The sequence below is a fragment of the Equus caballus genome, chromosome 28 (assembly GCF_041296265.1).
Source record: "Equus caballus isolate H_3958 breed thoroughbred chromosome 28, TB-T2T, whole genome shotgun sequence".
In the NCBI taxonomy this organism is placed as follows: Eukaryota; Metazoa; Chordata; class Mammalia; order Perissodactyla; family Equidae; genus Equus; species Equus caballus.
Window position 1 is genome coordinate 31,974,042 of NC_091711.1, and position 15,719 is coordinate 31,989,760.

The 15,719-nt window shown below is 42.0% G+C and overlaps 1 protein-coding gene and 1 long non-coding RNA gene across 2 annotated transcripts in view; one reads left to right on the forward strand and one right to left on the reverse strand.

The window, feature by feature from the left end:
- The window catches only part of ASCL1 (achaete-scute family bHLH transcription factor 1), a 158,092-nt gene that overhangs the window by 18,383 nt on the left and 123,990 nt on the right, over positions 1–15,719 (forward strand). The gene's annotated exons all lie outside the window — the stretch shown is intronic.
- Positions 5,537–13,676, reverse strand: LOC138921193 (uncharacterized). Its single transcript, XR_011433554.1, has 2 exons — positions 13,385–13,676; positions 5,537–11,408 (listed from the first exon to the last, which is right to left on the reverse strand). It is a non-coding gene; the product is annotated as an uncharacterized lncRNA (long non-coding RNA).

Consider the following 15,719-nt stretch of genomic DNA (forward strand, 5'->3'; position numbering starts at 1 on the left):
CTTTGATAAGTGCACCAACCCCATTCATGAGAGCTCTGTCCTCTTGTCCTAATTATGTCCCAAAGACCCCACCTCCTAAAGCCATCAACTCAGAGGTTATGATTTCTACACATGAATTTCAGGAGGACACAAATATTCAGAAGATAGCACTGATGGAGGAATAAACGAATAAATTATGAGACTCTTTTCTAACTGTAGTAAGAATCGTTCTGTCTGATTTTAAGCATTAGAAAGTGGTTGGAGAAAGTTGCTCTTCTGATGTACCTGGAAAGGTTTCTCAGAGTGCCACTTGCTCTGTCCATGCTTGGAGCCAGGGTTGATATTCAAAATATTTAACAACTGCTATGGCAGCATATACCCATGAGTTCTGATGTCAGCAGTGGACTGGATCAAATCACTGAGCCAGGCATCAACTCTTCATTGGCTGGATTCTAGAATGTTCTGGGGCACCAGGAGAGTGGCTAGATCATAGTGGATACTGCAGAAAGCTTGTAGCGTTGCTCAGATGTATTTAAGTATATTAACAACCACAACATCTCTATCCTGGCTCTTGTCTGAATCACCGCCCTGCCTGGTATCCCTGTAGGGCCGTGGCCCTTCCTAGGAGAGTGTTCACAGACACAGCCTGTGGGTTCAGCCCTGGAAGGATGCACAGCACAAAGTGGGCAGTGGCAGGGTGACCATTCCTGGCGCTTATGGCTCAAGAAACTGCACTGGGGACAAAGGGTATCTGATGTACTGGGTGCTCAGGAACTGAAAAGTAAGGCTGGCAAGGAAGTCCTGAGCTGACAGCAGTCCTGCAGTGGTTACAGCTAAAAGTCCATTCCATCTGCACATGAAGAGGAAGAGCTGGACCTTTTACACAGAATCCCAGGCCACCACCACTCTCAGATCTGCTGGGACAGCCCCTTGTTGTAAGGGTGCGTTTTGAGGCCCAGGGAAGAGAAAGGGTTTGCCCAGCTACTGGGTGGCACAGCTTCGACTAGAATCTGAGTCCCAGTTCTAATTCGGGCATCCTTTCTCCTGCCCGCCCAGAGCGTGGAGATTAGGAGCATCAGCTTTGCAACCAGCCAGCCCTTGGCTTGTATCCTGGTTCTGCTTCGTGTAACTGTGAGTCACTGAGCAAGGTGGTTCATCTCTCTGAGCCTCGGTTTCCTCATCTGTAAAATGGGAGCAGCTATATATGCCTCACATAATGCCTGGAAAGTGCTTAGCATGGTGCCTGGCACATTGTAAGAACTCAGCAAATACGAGTCGTCACTAACACAACTGCTATTATTATCTCCTTCCTAACTCTGGAATATTTTAGTGGGTTTACTCCAAATTTGCATACTGAATGCTGAATTTATTCCATGAGAGTTCAGACCCAAATCTTTGCCTCTCGAACCTCAGTACCATATTTCTATTTCAGCCATATGCAGCCCTGCCACAGAACTTCCAAAAGGACGATTGACCTGACCAGGATTGTCCACAGTTGCCTAAAGTTAGTGGGTCTTTAATACAGTGCTTGGAGAAAGGGCTGCTCCTTTTAGCAGTTTTCTGATGAATTAGGGGGCTCACCAGAGAAGCCCTCTGTCCAAAGTCTTAGGGACAATTCTATTAGGAGTCTGGGGATCCCCTCTCACTTCGATGATGCACAGGATGGGGGATGCAATTGAATTATGATTCTAAACCTATAGCCTGAAGGGGGTTACTCTGAACCTAAAGTATTACCATTCTACCCAACTGTCACTGAGTTGGTCCTGTAGATGGAGTCCCAGAAACAATGATGCTAGGAGGTTAACTATAAACGTTCTATTTATTGAGCCCTGATGCCGGCTGTTTCCTTATCCTTAATTTTTAGCCTAAAAGTAAAGAAAAGAAGAAAGAAGGTGCTAGTTAACTAAGGGCTATTGCTCACATTGGGTTTAGTTATCTAAGGTTTGCCTTTGCTTCATTCACACAAGACAAACCACCCCTTTGCCTCCTTGGTTGGAATCAACCCGAAAGAAGGGAAAAGAGTTTATTTTTCCTACTTGATTTTCAATTGGTATGTTGTACCGACCTTCGATGGTCTGTGAACTCTACCCTCTGTGCTTGTACCCAAGGCTCTGGGTGAGAGATTCTAGAGTTCACCTAAAACATTAGCATTTTAGGATCCCAGCCTACAAGAAGGTGAATGTTTCTATTGTTCAGTTATGCAATTTTCCATATTGCTGAAACAGGCCAGCCCTGCTTGCCAGAGAGGATCTGCGTGGACTGACAGTTTATGAAAGAGTCTAGAAGGAAGACCGAAGGGACCAGGAAGGTGGCAGGAGGGTCAGCTGGAGGGCAAGGAGGGCAGGAGAATGATGCCCCTGGGCGGGACTGACCGGGGCACTTGGCCGGGAGAGCTGTGGGGTAAGCATAGGCTTTCACTCTTGGCCTAAGAAAACCTTCACAGGGGCCTAAATAAAACTTTTTAGCTTAAAAAACTTCAGCAGTAATGAGTTCCAGCTGTGTGGCAGAGCAAATTCCCAAGTCTGAATAGTTTCCCTAGAAAGAAACGATTGTGTCTGCCCCTGCCTCCTTAACTCTTTCATCCCCGGGGGAGAAATGCACTCAAGCCTGTTCTCTAGCCCTGGGGAGGTAGGATGGGCTGAGTGGCTTTGGTGGCCTTTGCAAGGTGGGAGCAGACTCCTGTGGCCTCCCCTGTCCCAATCAGGTCTCTGAGACAGGCCAAGGCTCGGTCCCACTGCTGACCCCCCAACTCTCTGTTACAGCCATCACCTCAATCAGGGGTTGTAAACTGGAGTCTGCTGGCCAAATCCTGCCCCTTGTCTGTTGCCTGCTTTGGTAAATAGAGTGTTTTGGGGACACAGCCACACTTATTCACTTATGGACTGTCTATGGCTGCTTTCCTGCTACATTAGAGGTGAGCAGTTGTGACAGAGAGAATATGGCCTGCAAAGCCTAACATGTCCACAACCTGGTCCTTTACAAAGTTTAAGAGCCCTGATTAAATAAAGTGTACGGTTACTCAAGGCCTGCCTTTCTATATCAGTATGAAAGCTTTGGTCTCGTTTCACTGAGGAATGGGGCAAACAGAGATCACAGAGTCGGATCCATTTTAGATAAGAAACTGAGCTTCCCAAAGTACAGGGACTCATCCGGGGTTAGATCACGGTAGAGTTGGGGTGAGTAGTAAGTTCTCCTTCCCACCCCGTGATGCCCAGGCCAGTGCCTTTTCCACCATATTGCTGCCTCTCCAATAGTGCCTGCCTCTCCAACGAGGGAGCTCACCCCCACAGCTGATGAACCAAGGCCACAGATAGAGCTTTGCTCTCATGATCAATAGCAAAATACCCACACTGAACTGGTTTTCAGAAAGGACATTTTTATTAAGATCTTTTTGCTATGTTTTGCGTGGAAGTACTCTAGTGCTCATGAAAGCATATTTTGTAACTTGTGCGTGCAATGATCTGGTGTTTCAGTGGCTGAGTATTTGTATCTGATGGTTAAATAATCGTTGAACCCAAGATACAGCCAAAACAAGAAAAGGGCTCTCTGCTCATTTGATCAAACCCTATGAACAGTGGCAAAAACTTGCATAGTGACTTTAATGGGCTATTACACTTAAAACATGTACAGAATAGGTTATTTTTTTCAGCTAAGTTTTAACTTAATTCTTTCTAATAACCCCTCAACAATAAATTTTGACTTTGACCAAATAGACCAAAAGTTCTGAGAGAGCAAGTAGCAGATTTTTTGAAATGTATGCATTCTTTCCAGCTTTTTTGGAATTTACGTAATACAATAGCACAATAGAGTAAACTCTCAATTAACTGGAATCAGTCTAAACCCAAGCTCTCAAATAACTGAAATTCAGTTTTGGGGTCACCCTTCCCATCCCTCAATATTTAGGGAAAAGAGCCTCATAGCAAGAAAACAAGTGAATGGAAATTTAGTTTAAAATTTGACAAAGCGACTTCTGGAAAATGTCTCTGGAGTCAGCACAAACATGGAATGGGAAAGATGAGTAATTTCCTGGGGTCCCCACAATTTGTTAGGTATATGCCCCTTGGGGGACTGGGCAGGAGATTCCAGGACCAGCCAGAGGAAAAGGTAGAGTTGCCAGCTAGAGCTAAAGAAGAGAGGTAGCTTGTGTTCTTACAACCAGCCCTGAATCAGACCACCCCCAGGCACCAAGGTTCCCCTTACCTCACACTCATGGGCCAAAGTGGGCTCTCCTAAGCACCATGCTCTCTGGACAGGGAGAAGGAAATAGGTGACTCGGTAGCTGTATTCTCCCGGTTCAAATACCAGGTTTGTTCTTTAACAGCTGTGTAACCTTGAACAAGTTACCTAATCTCTTTATGCCTTTGTTTCCTCATTTGTTAAATGGGAATGATAATAGTGCCTGCAAGATAAGGTTGTTCTGAGATTTAAAAGAGCAAATACATATCAAGTTCTGAGGACACAGTCTGTTACTTTCAGGGTTTTGTGCATGCTGCTCCTTCAGCCTGGAACACCCTCATGCCTCTCAGGAAGAAAAATGACTTTCGCTGACTCTCCCTACCCTGCTTGTCTTATCCCATACAAGGCTGGATTATATTTCCTGCCTTTGGGTTCCCATGAAACTCTACGCTAATATAAGGTATTTTATTTACTTGTCTGATTCTCCCATTAGACAGGTCTCAGAGAGCAAGATTTTAGTCTTAAGCATCCAAGGTCAGGCACAATGTGTAGTACAGACTATCCCCCAAAGTCGGGTTTTTAAATGAATGCATAATGCATGAATAAATGAACCATGAATCAATCAATAAGTAAATAAATAAAAGCCAAATTTCTATTGCATATCTTCCATCCATATGGACCCTAGATTGTGTCCTTGACACTCGCTCACCTATCTGGCTTTGAGTGAATTACAAAAAAGAGCTCACCTCTTCAAGACACTTCACTTCCATCTCTCAGAAAATTGTCATCATGTGTTGATTTTGTTAGAACAAGACATTTTACATTCATCTTCCAGAAAGTTTTGACAATACCTATATAAATCTACAGCGCCTATCGGGTAAACGATACCATCTAGGGTTATGCAGGGTCCAACCTACACAAAGATGGGGGCCCTGGCCGTGCTTCTTAAGGCAGAAAAACAGACTGATTTATTTAGAAATAAATGTTTTACTGTCTCTAAAACTCAGAAATCAGACCATGCTGTGAACCAGCCACTTGGTCTTGTTCTTGGATGTGTATTTTGCTGCCAAGGACTGCAAGTTTGTCTAATGCCACACTGGGACACACCATGGCATCAGTCTTTTTGCTTGGTTCATCCATCTTCCTCAGTTCTCCTTGCTCTGAGACTTTTGTAGGGTTTTCCTCCCAGCAGTGAGATATGCAGTGAAAAGAGCATCAACTGGAAGCCAAGAGACTTAGGTTTTATTTCCAGTTCTACCACTAACTGGTTGGATGATCTTGGACAAATCTCTGAACTGATCTGAGTTTTAGTTCCCTCCTTAGAAAATTAGTAATAAAACAATTTGAAGACCACAAAACTCTCTACAAAGATAAAGTGCTATCATCATTATCATCATCCATAGTAATAATTTATTATTTAGTAACAATAACAATAATAGTAATAGTAATAAACCCACCACAAATGCCACATTTTAAATTGATTCAAATATTCTGCAAATTAGTTGAGATAATACACTAGTTCGATAGTAAGCTGGCAGGGATTTGATTATCTCAACAACGCCACTCTCATATCAGAACAAAGGACAAGAGCGTAGGAAGGAGCGACACTTGATAAGCTTTGATTAGGGAGAAAGAAACTAGGAACATGAGATGCCTCCATCCACAAGAGTTTGAAACAGGGGAACAACAGAAGGGTATGGGATTCCTGAAAGAAAGTGGAAATCTTGTCATCCCAAAAGCCTTCTCTCAAAGTCTGGTGCAAGGATTGCTCTGAAAACGGGTTTCAGGGTCTTGCGTGGTTTCTGATGGAGAACTCTCGATTATGCTGTGTACTATAATTTACACATTTGTGATCCAAACACTATAGTGACCCTATTGGCCTCAAAGGGTCAGTCCTAATTCTGGTTGAGGGAGAGAGGATTGGGAAGGAACTGTCTAGACAGAACTTTTCCACTTAAGATAGAAAGTTCCAGATTTGAGTGAAACTTTGTCATACTTTGGGGTTCAGGACAGTTTTACAACCTTACAATTAAGATGCTTTGATATCAAGATAGTAGAATGTTAGGACTGGAACATTGTAGCCCAATAATATTCCCCCTAGAGATGAGGAAACTGAGGTAACTTGTCCAAAGTCATGAATCAAAACAATGTAAGAGCCATAACTCCAACCGAGTTAGCCCAAATCTATGGATATCAATAAGCCATGTTACTCCAAATGCCTATACATCAGTGAGGTACTAATGAGAGTTCCTAGTGAACATCTGCAGCTTCTGCCAATGCAGGTTTTCTGCATGTCCATATCCAGTTTTTCCACTCGCAGCCACCACAGGTCCTGAGAACCCTCAGTTTCCTCCTGAGGTTTGTTACTGCACACCCGTGATACAGCGTTGTAGACTGACGTGTGTGGGAGGTAGCAAAATGAAGGCAATGAACATGATGGACTGAATGATGATATTGGAATTACTCCTGTGTCAGGGTCTCTAGATATGCTGCTAAGGGTGGGACCAGGTACAGAAGTCTGGCCAGTGCTGGCCCTCTTTCCCGACCTTCTTTCCCTCTTGTTCATTGGGAGAAGCGTATACCACCAAGCAGATGCCCCCTCTAGGTTCTCAAGTGTACCTACAAACTGGTGCTCACCACAGTGCTAGGTACTGTTTTGTTTCATCTGTGACCATCTACATTCATTTCTACCCATTTTATCCTCTCTCCTTAATCTCAGGACTAGAAGCCAGAGAACTACATTTCCCAGACTCCTTTACCTCCAGGGTGTCTAAACATGATTTCTAGTCTAAATATGATTTCCAGTCTACCAGCAAGATGTACCAGCATAAGACGTGGAAGGTGGAGGAGAGATCAAAGAGATCATTTTCTTCTGGAAGGAGCAGCATGGGACGCAGTGCACAAGAGATTTTGTTGTGGCCTTCTGAAATTTACATGCCACAGGCTTGCGTAAAGAACTGGTTTCCAAGCTCTTGACAGCTTCAGAAGTTCTGGGACTGTTGTAACCGTGGCTTAAAAGCTAGTGCAATCCTCCTGACTTTCGCCCTTTTAGCCTTTCCAATGGTTTTGTAAGTATTTATTTCCCCACATTAAATCTCTTTTTGCTTAACAAACCTAAAGTGATTTTATTTTATTGGCTGAACTCTGCCTGATAAAACCAGCCTGCCACTCACCATTGTGTGATTTGGGGCAAGTGACTTCCCCACTCTGGATCTCAGCGTCCACTCTGTAGAATGACAGGTTTGGAAGAGATGGTCTCTAAGATTCCTTCTAGTTTTAACGTAGGTAAAATTCCATGAAACTACAAATTTTCTCTTGTATATTTGTGAGCAAGCAAGGGGGAAAAGGGGAAGGAAGTTTGTCTTTTAAGAGTCTAGATACATCCTGCAGCTGAGAGATGTGGTCCTCTGAGAAGTCACAGGATTTCTCTGGTAACGGAAAGGCATCCAGGTACAGCTTACAGGCATGGGTTCGATAAAGGTTAGTCAGTCTTTGGTTAACCTCTCTCCTGGAAAGAATACCAGTTACATTACCACTTCTTTATGAAAGTGGAGCTCACCTCACCCAGAATCTCAAGAAAAGCTCATGCTTCTGCCATGTCTAAGTTGAGATTCATTTGCCCCCTCCCACCACCACCAAGTCTCAACTTCCTCTCTCATCTTCGGAACTGAATATGACAGGCATTCATTCGACTTAGAGCATTATCCAGTTCAAGCTCTTCTTTAGAAAGTCAGATCCCTCTAGGAGGGTATTTGTGGTAGATGTGAACAGCCATTTCACCCTGTAAGAGTTAGGGCGGTCAATGTTGTCAGTGCCCCACCCACATTCCTCCAGCTGTTCCTCTCCAGTTTGCCCCAGTTACTTCCAACCATAGGCATCAGCATTACTTTGCCTAACTTTTCTCTGAAACTGAGAAAGGCCAATCCGCCCATGAGCAAGGAATCCTGACGCGCCAGAGAGTTAACACCCCGCAATCAATGATTGACAAGATGGTGCATAAATATCCCGGTTCCCTTGCCCCTGGATGGGATAACTTGGAATAAGGTGGTATATTTCCTACACTATTTTTCAGAGTTTCCACATGGGACTAAGGTCCAGTTGCCCATAGTGGTAACTCACTTAACACACCCTTTGTTGGCTGTCTTACCTTCCAACCTCTCTTCCCAAATAACCCACATGAACTTGAATCCTTGCCTCAGGGTCTGCTTCTGAGAGAACTCAACTAAGGCATTTAGTTTACCAAGTGCTTTTCTTCATGCCAGCCAGTTACATCAGGGGGACTGAGATATGGGAATTTTTATAGGTAAAGATGCAAAGTAAATTCTGGAGTTAGGGATGCAGAGCAACCTGGGTCAGGGGCTGTAGCAAGCAGCACAGAGGCCTTGAGGGACTGAGGAAAAGCCAGCAAGAGCAGGAAGTAGGTTGAAAAACATGGGACACTTCTTTGATGTCATCACTTATAAAGCTCTGACATCTAACAAGGGCTCAAAAGTGTTTGTATTCTTGTCAGTTATCTCACATTCTTTAGTACCAGCCCCAGCAATCAGATTATTCAATCATGCTTTCATTCATTGATTCAGTCACATATTCACTCATTCAACAATTAAAATCATTTCTTAAATGTTTATGTTGTGCTGGGACTGTGCTTGGTGCTGGGATGCAAAGATGAATAGAGCACAGCCCTGCCTTTTAGGTGCTTCCAGTCAAAAGGCCATGAATGGAAGCCCCTACTAGTACCAAGGATATCTCCCCATTCAGGCTCGCTTGGCTGGAGCCGTCGTAAAAATGTCTTTGCTTGGCTCTGCAAGGGGTGGGCCGCAAACTGTATTTTGCTCATTCAAAGCAAACAAGCAATAATGTAATGGCAGGAAACCTCATAAAATGGTTATTTCTATTCCCGGACTGCTCCGGGGTTCCATCTAATTTATAAACATTGTTTTATGAAAAATTGAGATCATTCTTGGAAGTGCCCAGAGAGAGTGACCTTTGCTTGTTTTGGTGCAGTGTTTGTGTGTGAATGTGTACATGGCTATTGTTGCTAAGGAGGCAATGGCCAGCCTGGGGTAATGGCTGTCTTTCCATTCTGCACATTTCCTTAGTCAGGGCGGGTGTAACTGACACCCTCCCATACCCAATTCTCCCCAGAAAGAAAGACATGGAGTCAGCAACCTAAGTAAGTGCCCGGGAGAGGCTGGCCTCCCCATGGCGTGATGAGGACAATTCCATCTATGCCTCCAGATGTTTTTAGACTCAGCCATCTTTGGGCACATGCCTCAGCTGGTTTCTCAGGGGCTTCTTCATCTAACCTTTCATGGGAGTCAGGCAATAATACCAAACTCTGTCTCTAGGGAATTTGCGTCAAATTCCAGAACTCAGAGCTGGTAGAAGCTTAGGAAGGTGGGAGAGTGTGCTTTATATGGGGCAACAGAGAATCAGATTCAAGTGAAGCTTAGGAATGACTAACCCCAGGAACAGCTAAGCGTAAGAGTGAAGAACACTGAGGTAGAGCCACCTTCCAGCTCTGCCACTTAACTTGCTGTGTGGCCTGGACACGTCATTTAAACTCTTTGAACTTCAGTTTTCTCAAATGTCGGTGAAAATACCTGTCTCATATTTTATGAACTAATTGAGAAAATATTTATAAGGTGTGTAAAATACATAGCAGCCAGCCCCTGTCAGATACTTGGTTAGGCTCTTTCTTTTGTGTGGAATGTTTTTTCCTCAGGTATCTGCCTAGATCACCCCCTCCCTTCATTCAAGTTTCTGCTCAAATGTCACCCCAGTCAAGAAGTCTTTCCTGCCCCCAACTTAAAGAGCAGTCCTTTCTCTCTTTGTTCTCTATCCCCTTCCCTACTTCCCTTTTCTTCATAGCACTTGTCATTACGTGAATCATATCACATATATCTTTTTGTTTAATTAGTTTGTTTTTATTTTCTGTCTTGCCTAACTAGAATGTGTACCATGAGAGCAAGCACTGTTTCGTTCATTGTTGTATCCCCAGTGCCCATAATGATGCCAAGCACACAATAGCTGCTCAATATATATTAATTAAATCAACAGTGAGATGTATTACTATTCTTCCTATGTGTCACCCAGAGTGCGTACTCCGGACTAATTTAGTAATGAGGGAGCACAGATTAAACCTAAATGTTTACAAAAATGCCCCCATCAGAATTTGCCAGACATGGTTAGGCTGGTGATCATAAGAATGCATATTTTCTCTTAATATCCACAAATGTCTCTGTTTTTCTGTGGATATCGTTCTAGCTTCTTCTTCCCGCCAGTCTGTCACCACAGTTTGTTTTAGCCCTGGGGCTCTTTTGAAAGTGAATCTTTTGACTCTGGGATCATTTTTTTCTTTTTATGGACCAGTAGCACTGCAGAGGGGAAGCATCTGCTCCTGCTCCTCTGAAAGCCCTTGAAGGAGGTTGCAGTGGGCTGCACAGCTCCCTGGGGGCTTTTCTGGAGCCATCACATCTGTGAGGTAATGGATGTGACCCACTCACACGGCCAGAGCACGTAACAGCTAATTTGGTGAGTGAATTTCGAGAAAGGGTTGATGTAATTGGACCCAAGGGACCCTGGGTGGGGCCATGTGGAGAAGACAGCCTTCTCACTGGTCTGGCACGGCCTAGCTCTGAATTAAACAAGAATTGACTGGTAGGAGGATAGAGGCACAAGCATCAATGAAACCTCAATGTAGATGGTAGCCTACCACTTTCTAAAGCCATTGGTGCTCCTATAGGGGTTCTGCTGAACTAAAGGTCAAAATAAGAAAACAGAAAGTCAGAAAGGTGAAGTGACTTACCCAAGGTGACACAGCTTGTTAGTGGCAGAGCTGAGATTAAATCCTTGTTTGCTCTTTTCTGAGCCAACAGTAAGCAAATTTAAGACAAGGACTGTGTCTGATTTGCTCATCATGGATTCCTCAGCACCTAGGACAGTGCCTGGCACTCACATATTTGGAACATGCCATGCATCTGTACATCCACCATTTTGAACTAATGTGTTCAGAAGAAATAAGTCAAAAAGGTAGAGAGGCCAAAGGGTTGGGTGGCTGCAGCGGTTATCCCTGAGCTTTTACTGAGTCAGCTTTTCCATCTCTGTCCTTAGTTCCCCTCCATCAGAGCTGTTTCTTGGCATTTTGATCAACAGGTCCCAGGTTCTTCTTCCAAGAGAGCTTTGAAATGTTTGATCCAATGGCACAGTTGAGGAAAGAATCTAAAAATTCTTGTTTATCCATTCTAGGGTTGCTAAAAAACAAGAAACTACTTTTAGACTTATCACATACACGTTATGCCATCTGGTCAACTGAATCCAGCTCATCAACTCACTGGAAATACATTGACTCAATGAACTAACCAGAGATGACTAGCTAAATAGCTAAATATGTCACTGGAAAAGGATAAAATGACAAGGAGCTTTAGGTAGGGCAAAATACACATTCCTGGGTTTGAACCTGGGAGTTCTAATTCAGTAGAGCTATGGTATGGCTTATGAATATGCATTTTAACAAGTATCCTGATGAATTAGATGCAGATGACACTGGGTGCAAAAGCCCTCATGCAAGAGTCAAGAGATGAAAGTTCTAGTCAGGAACATGCCTCCACCTAAGTGTGGGAACTTGTCCAATTCACATGACCTCCCTGAACACAACTTTCTGATCTGGACAACCAGCGCATAGTTCAGGGCTTGCAAACTGGCAACTTGGCAACTCAACATGGCATCCAGAAAAGTTTGCTATTTCTATTTTTTCAGGGCTCTAGGCAATCTTATGCTTGTAGGCCTATCAAATCTATCAAACATATTAAAATTAACCATATTCCACATTCCACATTAAATATAATTGAAATTAGCAACCAAATGATTGAATTGCAGTTGATTGGTTTATATGTTACATTCTATAGGCATCTGATTAAATCTTAATTTTAATTTTGATATTTTCTTTTTATGTTTTGGAGCCAAAACACATTTTTTTTTAGGTCTCAAACATGTTCACAGGCTTTAAAAAAAATCTTAGGTCTTAGATATTATGTCTTTAGCAGCACCTGATAGATGAAACTGCCCTAATTTTGTTTGGCCAACAGAATATTTTAGCGGACAGTGAAATTAATTAAGAGTTAGCTTGATAGGAATACAAGCAGCTTAGCCTCTGGGGTCTTAAGTGCTGTCCGTTTCACACATTTGTATTACTTACCTGGCCCTGCAATTATTACCCATTATCCACCATGAGAAAAATGTTAAGATGCTTTCCAGCCCCAAATCTTATTGTTCTATAAATTATAACTTCTCTGCCTACAAAGCATAGATCTAGCACATCAAATTGGCTAGTATATCTGAGGTACACAATTGGCTATGCTCTAAGTGATCATTTAAGATTATCCACTGTGATAAACAGTAAATGTCTGACTAGATCTAAGCCTTAACTTCCTATTCACTTGCTTTAAAAGGCTGAGGGGATTGATTTATTGGGCAACAAATTCTTTTATTTACTTACTTATTTATGTATTTATTTATTTATTGAGGAAGATTAGCCCTGAGCTAATTGCTGCCAATCCTCCTCTTTTCCCTGAGAAAGACTTCACTTACTTTAAAAGGCTGAGGGGATTGATTTATTGGGCAACAATTCTTTTATTTATTTATTTATGAGGAAGATTAGCCCTGAGCTAATTGCTGCCAATCCTCCTCTTTTCACTGAGGAAGACTAGCCCTCAGCTAACATCCATGCCCATCTTTCTCTACTTTATATGTGGGACGCCTACCACAGCATGGCATGCTAAGCAGTGCCGTGTCCCCACCCAGGATCCGAACCGGTGAACCCCGGGTCGCCAAAGCAGAACATGCACACTTAACCACTGCACCAGTGGGCCAGGCCAGGGCAACAAATTCTTTAAGTCTGCATGGCAGAGCCATCAACAAAAAGTTATACAAAGAATATGTTCATGATAATTTTAGAAACTTTCTTCACAAAGTGTAAAGCCAATCTATACAAAGGAATGAATAAAGAAAGAAAGAGAGAGAGAGGGAGGGAGAGAGAAGGGAGGAGGGAAGAAGAGAAGGATGGATGGAAGAAAGGAAGGAAGGAAGGAAGGAAGGAAAGAAAGAAGGAAGTGAGGTGATATGTTCACCAAGTTGAAATCTGTTGGGGTGTAAAATCCACCCTCAGAAAGGGGTCATCACTTGGAAAGTAGGAAAAGAGAGAAAAAAGCTTTTGTAAATAGATTCTTACTTTCCAGTTTAGATTAGTTTCCTCCCACATAGGTACCAGAGTTAGGTACACATGTCCAAGGAGTTCTGTGCACCTTAATTTCTGGATTATCTGGGTGACGCTCTCATGAGGCTGTTGTCTCACTGATGAAGCTTTATGGTACAACAAGGCTCACCCAGCTGGAATCTTAGTTCCATGAAGGCAGGAACCACATCTGTCTTGTTTAGTACTGCATCTTCAGGATCTTGCCAAGAGTAGGCTTGCAAAACATTTATCCAATGAATGAACTTGAGTTGCTTTTGCAATTTTTATACTGCTACCAAGTGGCAATAAAGAAAAGAAATAGAATTTAAGCCTACTAGAAAATCTGAAAAGCATTACCGAGAGAGAGGTATATGATTCTGACCAAATCAGCTTGGCATTTATTCTATCTATGTGGGGTCCAGACAGAAAGTAATGGAAAATTTGTAGGCTATTCAGGTAAAGTTTTGGTTATGCCATTGTGTGATTTGTACATGACTATCATTGCTCATGCTTTGGACATGGGACGCATCACACTATGCCAATTCCAATTCAATAGCTACTTGCTGCACGTGCAGATACAGAACTTTTCCATCACCAGAGAAAGTTCTCTTGGATAATATTGCTATAGGGAATGTTCTTGTTTTTATTAAATAACCTTCTGGTTCATATTTTGTTGCAACAGGTTTAATTATCTGTGTTTGAATTTCTGTGTCCAATACTGATATGGAAGAATGTTTGGTGCCATGGGTAACCTACAGATTGATGAAATGCTGTTTGATGAAGTGGATTTTGCAGCATATTAATATATGTTTTACTTGTTAAAAGCAAAATATGAGTTTTTCAAAATTCAAAATTTATTTCTAAAAAGCCATAAAGCTAATGTCAACACAAAGCTGCGATATAGATTGTCATAAATAAAATATCCCATATCATGAACATTCTTTTGGTTTGACAGTTTATATCAAGTGTATTTGATGTTTTTCTTGCAGTTATTAGACAGAACTAAGAAAAAGATAATCTGTTTATAAAAGTAGATAATCTATTTATTCAACCACTGTGTTACAATACAAGCAAAAGAACTACCAATATTTTTAGAACAATCTGAGAAAGGAACTTGAAACTGTATCTCAGAGTAGGGACAGATATATTTTACCTCTTGCCGTTAGTCTTATTCTTCAAATTTATTCTCACCTTCTTTAACTCAGTCTCAATTCTGCCTTTTTCTTTTTTCACAACACAGGTAGATTTTTATCCTTCAGAAAAGCACTTCCAAAGAATGAAACACACAGCATGTTAGACAGAATACAGACAACTATTTCTTTATTTTTAAATGTATATATTAGAAAAATATAATTATTCTTTCAAAACCATAAATTCTCAAATACTAAGTTTCTTAAAAAAATAAATTTACGAGGCCAGTCCCAACAGCCTAGTGGTTAAAGTTTGGCGCATTCTGCTTCAGCAGCCTGGGTTCTGTTTCTGAGCATAGAAACACATTGCTCATCTGTCTCTGGCCATGCTGTGGTGGCAACTCACATGAAAAAAAGAGAGGAAGATTGGCAATAGATGTTAGTTCAGGGTAAACCTTCCTCAGCAAACAATGATAATAATAATAATAATAATAATAAATTTATACAAAAGTATAAGAAAATTTGTAGAAAACACTGGATAAATAAAAGTAGTGGGATCCTGAGAGGAAAAAAATCATGAAGTTAGTATAAAAATGACTAAGGTGTAGAAAATACTGCGTAAAATAACCACCAATCTTCTCTGGTATCCAACCTCCTGGGAGATTATCCCTCAGCTGTTTTAACTTTGTTCTAGAAAGGCCTTATGTTGGTCAAAGGGGCCACTCTTGTTCCAGCTCTAATTCTTCCACATTATTTAGAATCTCAGTCTTATTTTGGACTCTCATGAAGAGATGAGCACCTCCTCATTTTCCCAGAGCATTCCACCTATATTTAGCTTCCCTGCTAAAGCCTGTGGCTTTCTACTCTTACAGCTCTACTGCATACCTTTTCTTCCCTCTTCTTGAGAAGACCCAATTCTGACTGGTATTTGACAGACTTTAATTACAGTGAATAGTCCAGGGTCCATAGCATTAGCTTTGAGAATAGAGATTGACACGACAGGAGCCTTCCCACCAAATCAGAATTCACCTAAATGTTAACCTTTCAATTACATAATGGGCCTGTGGACTTACACTTTCCGTTAAATTTTAAAGAGGGATGACGTTAGTCATCACATTATAAAAGCATTTCTCACAGTGTGCTCTGTTAAACATGAGTCCTCTATGTTGACCAGAAGGAAGAAAAGAGTTCCAAAGCCAAAT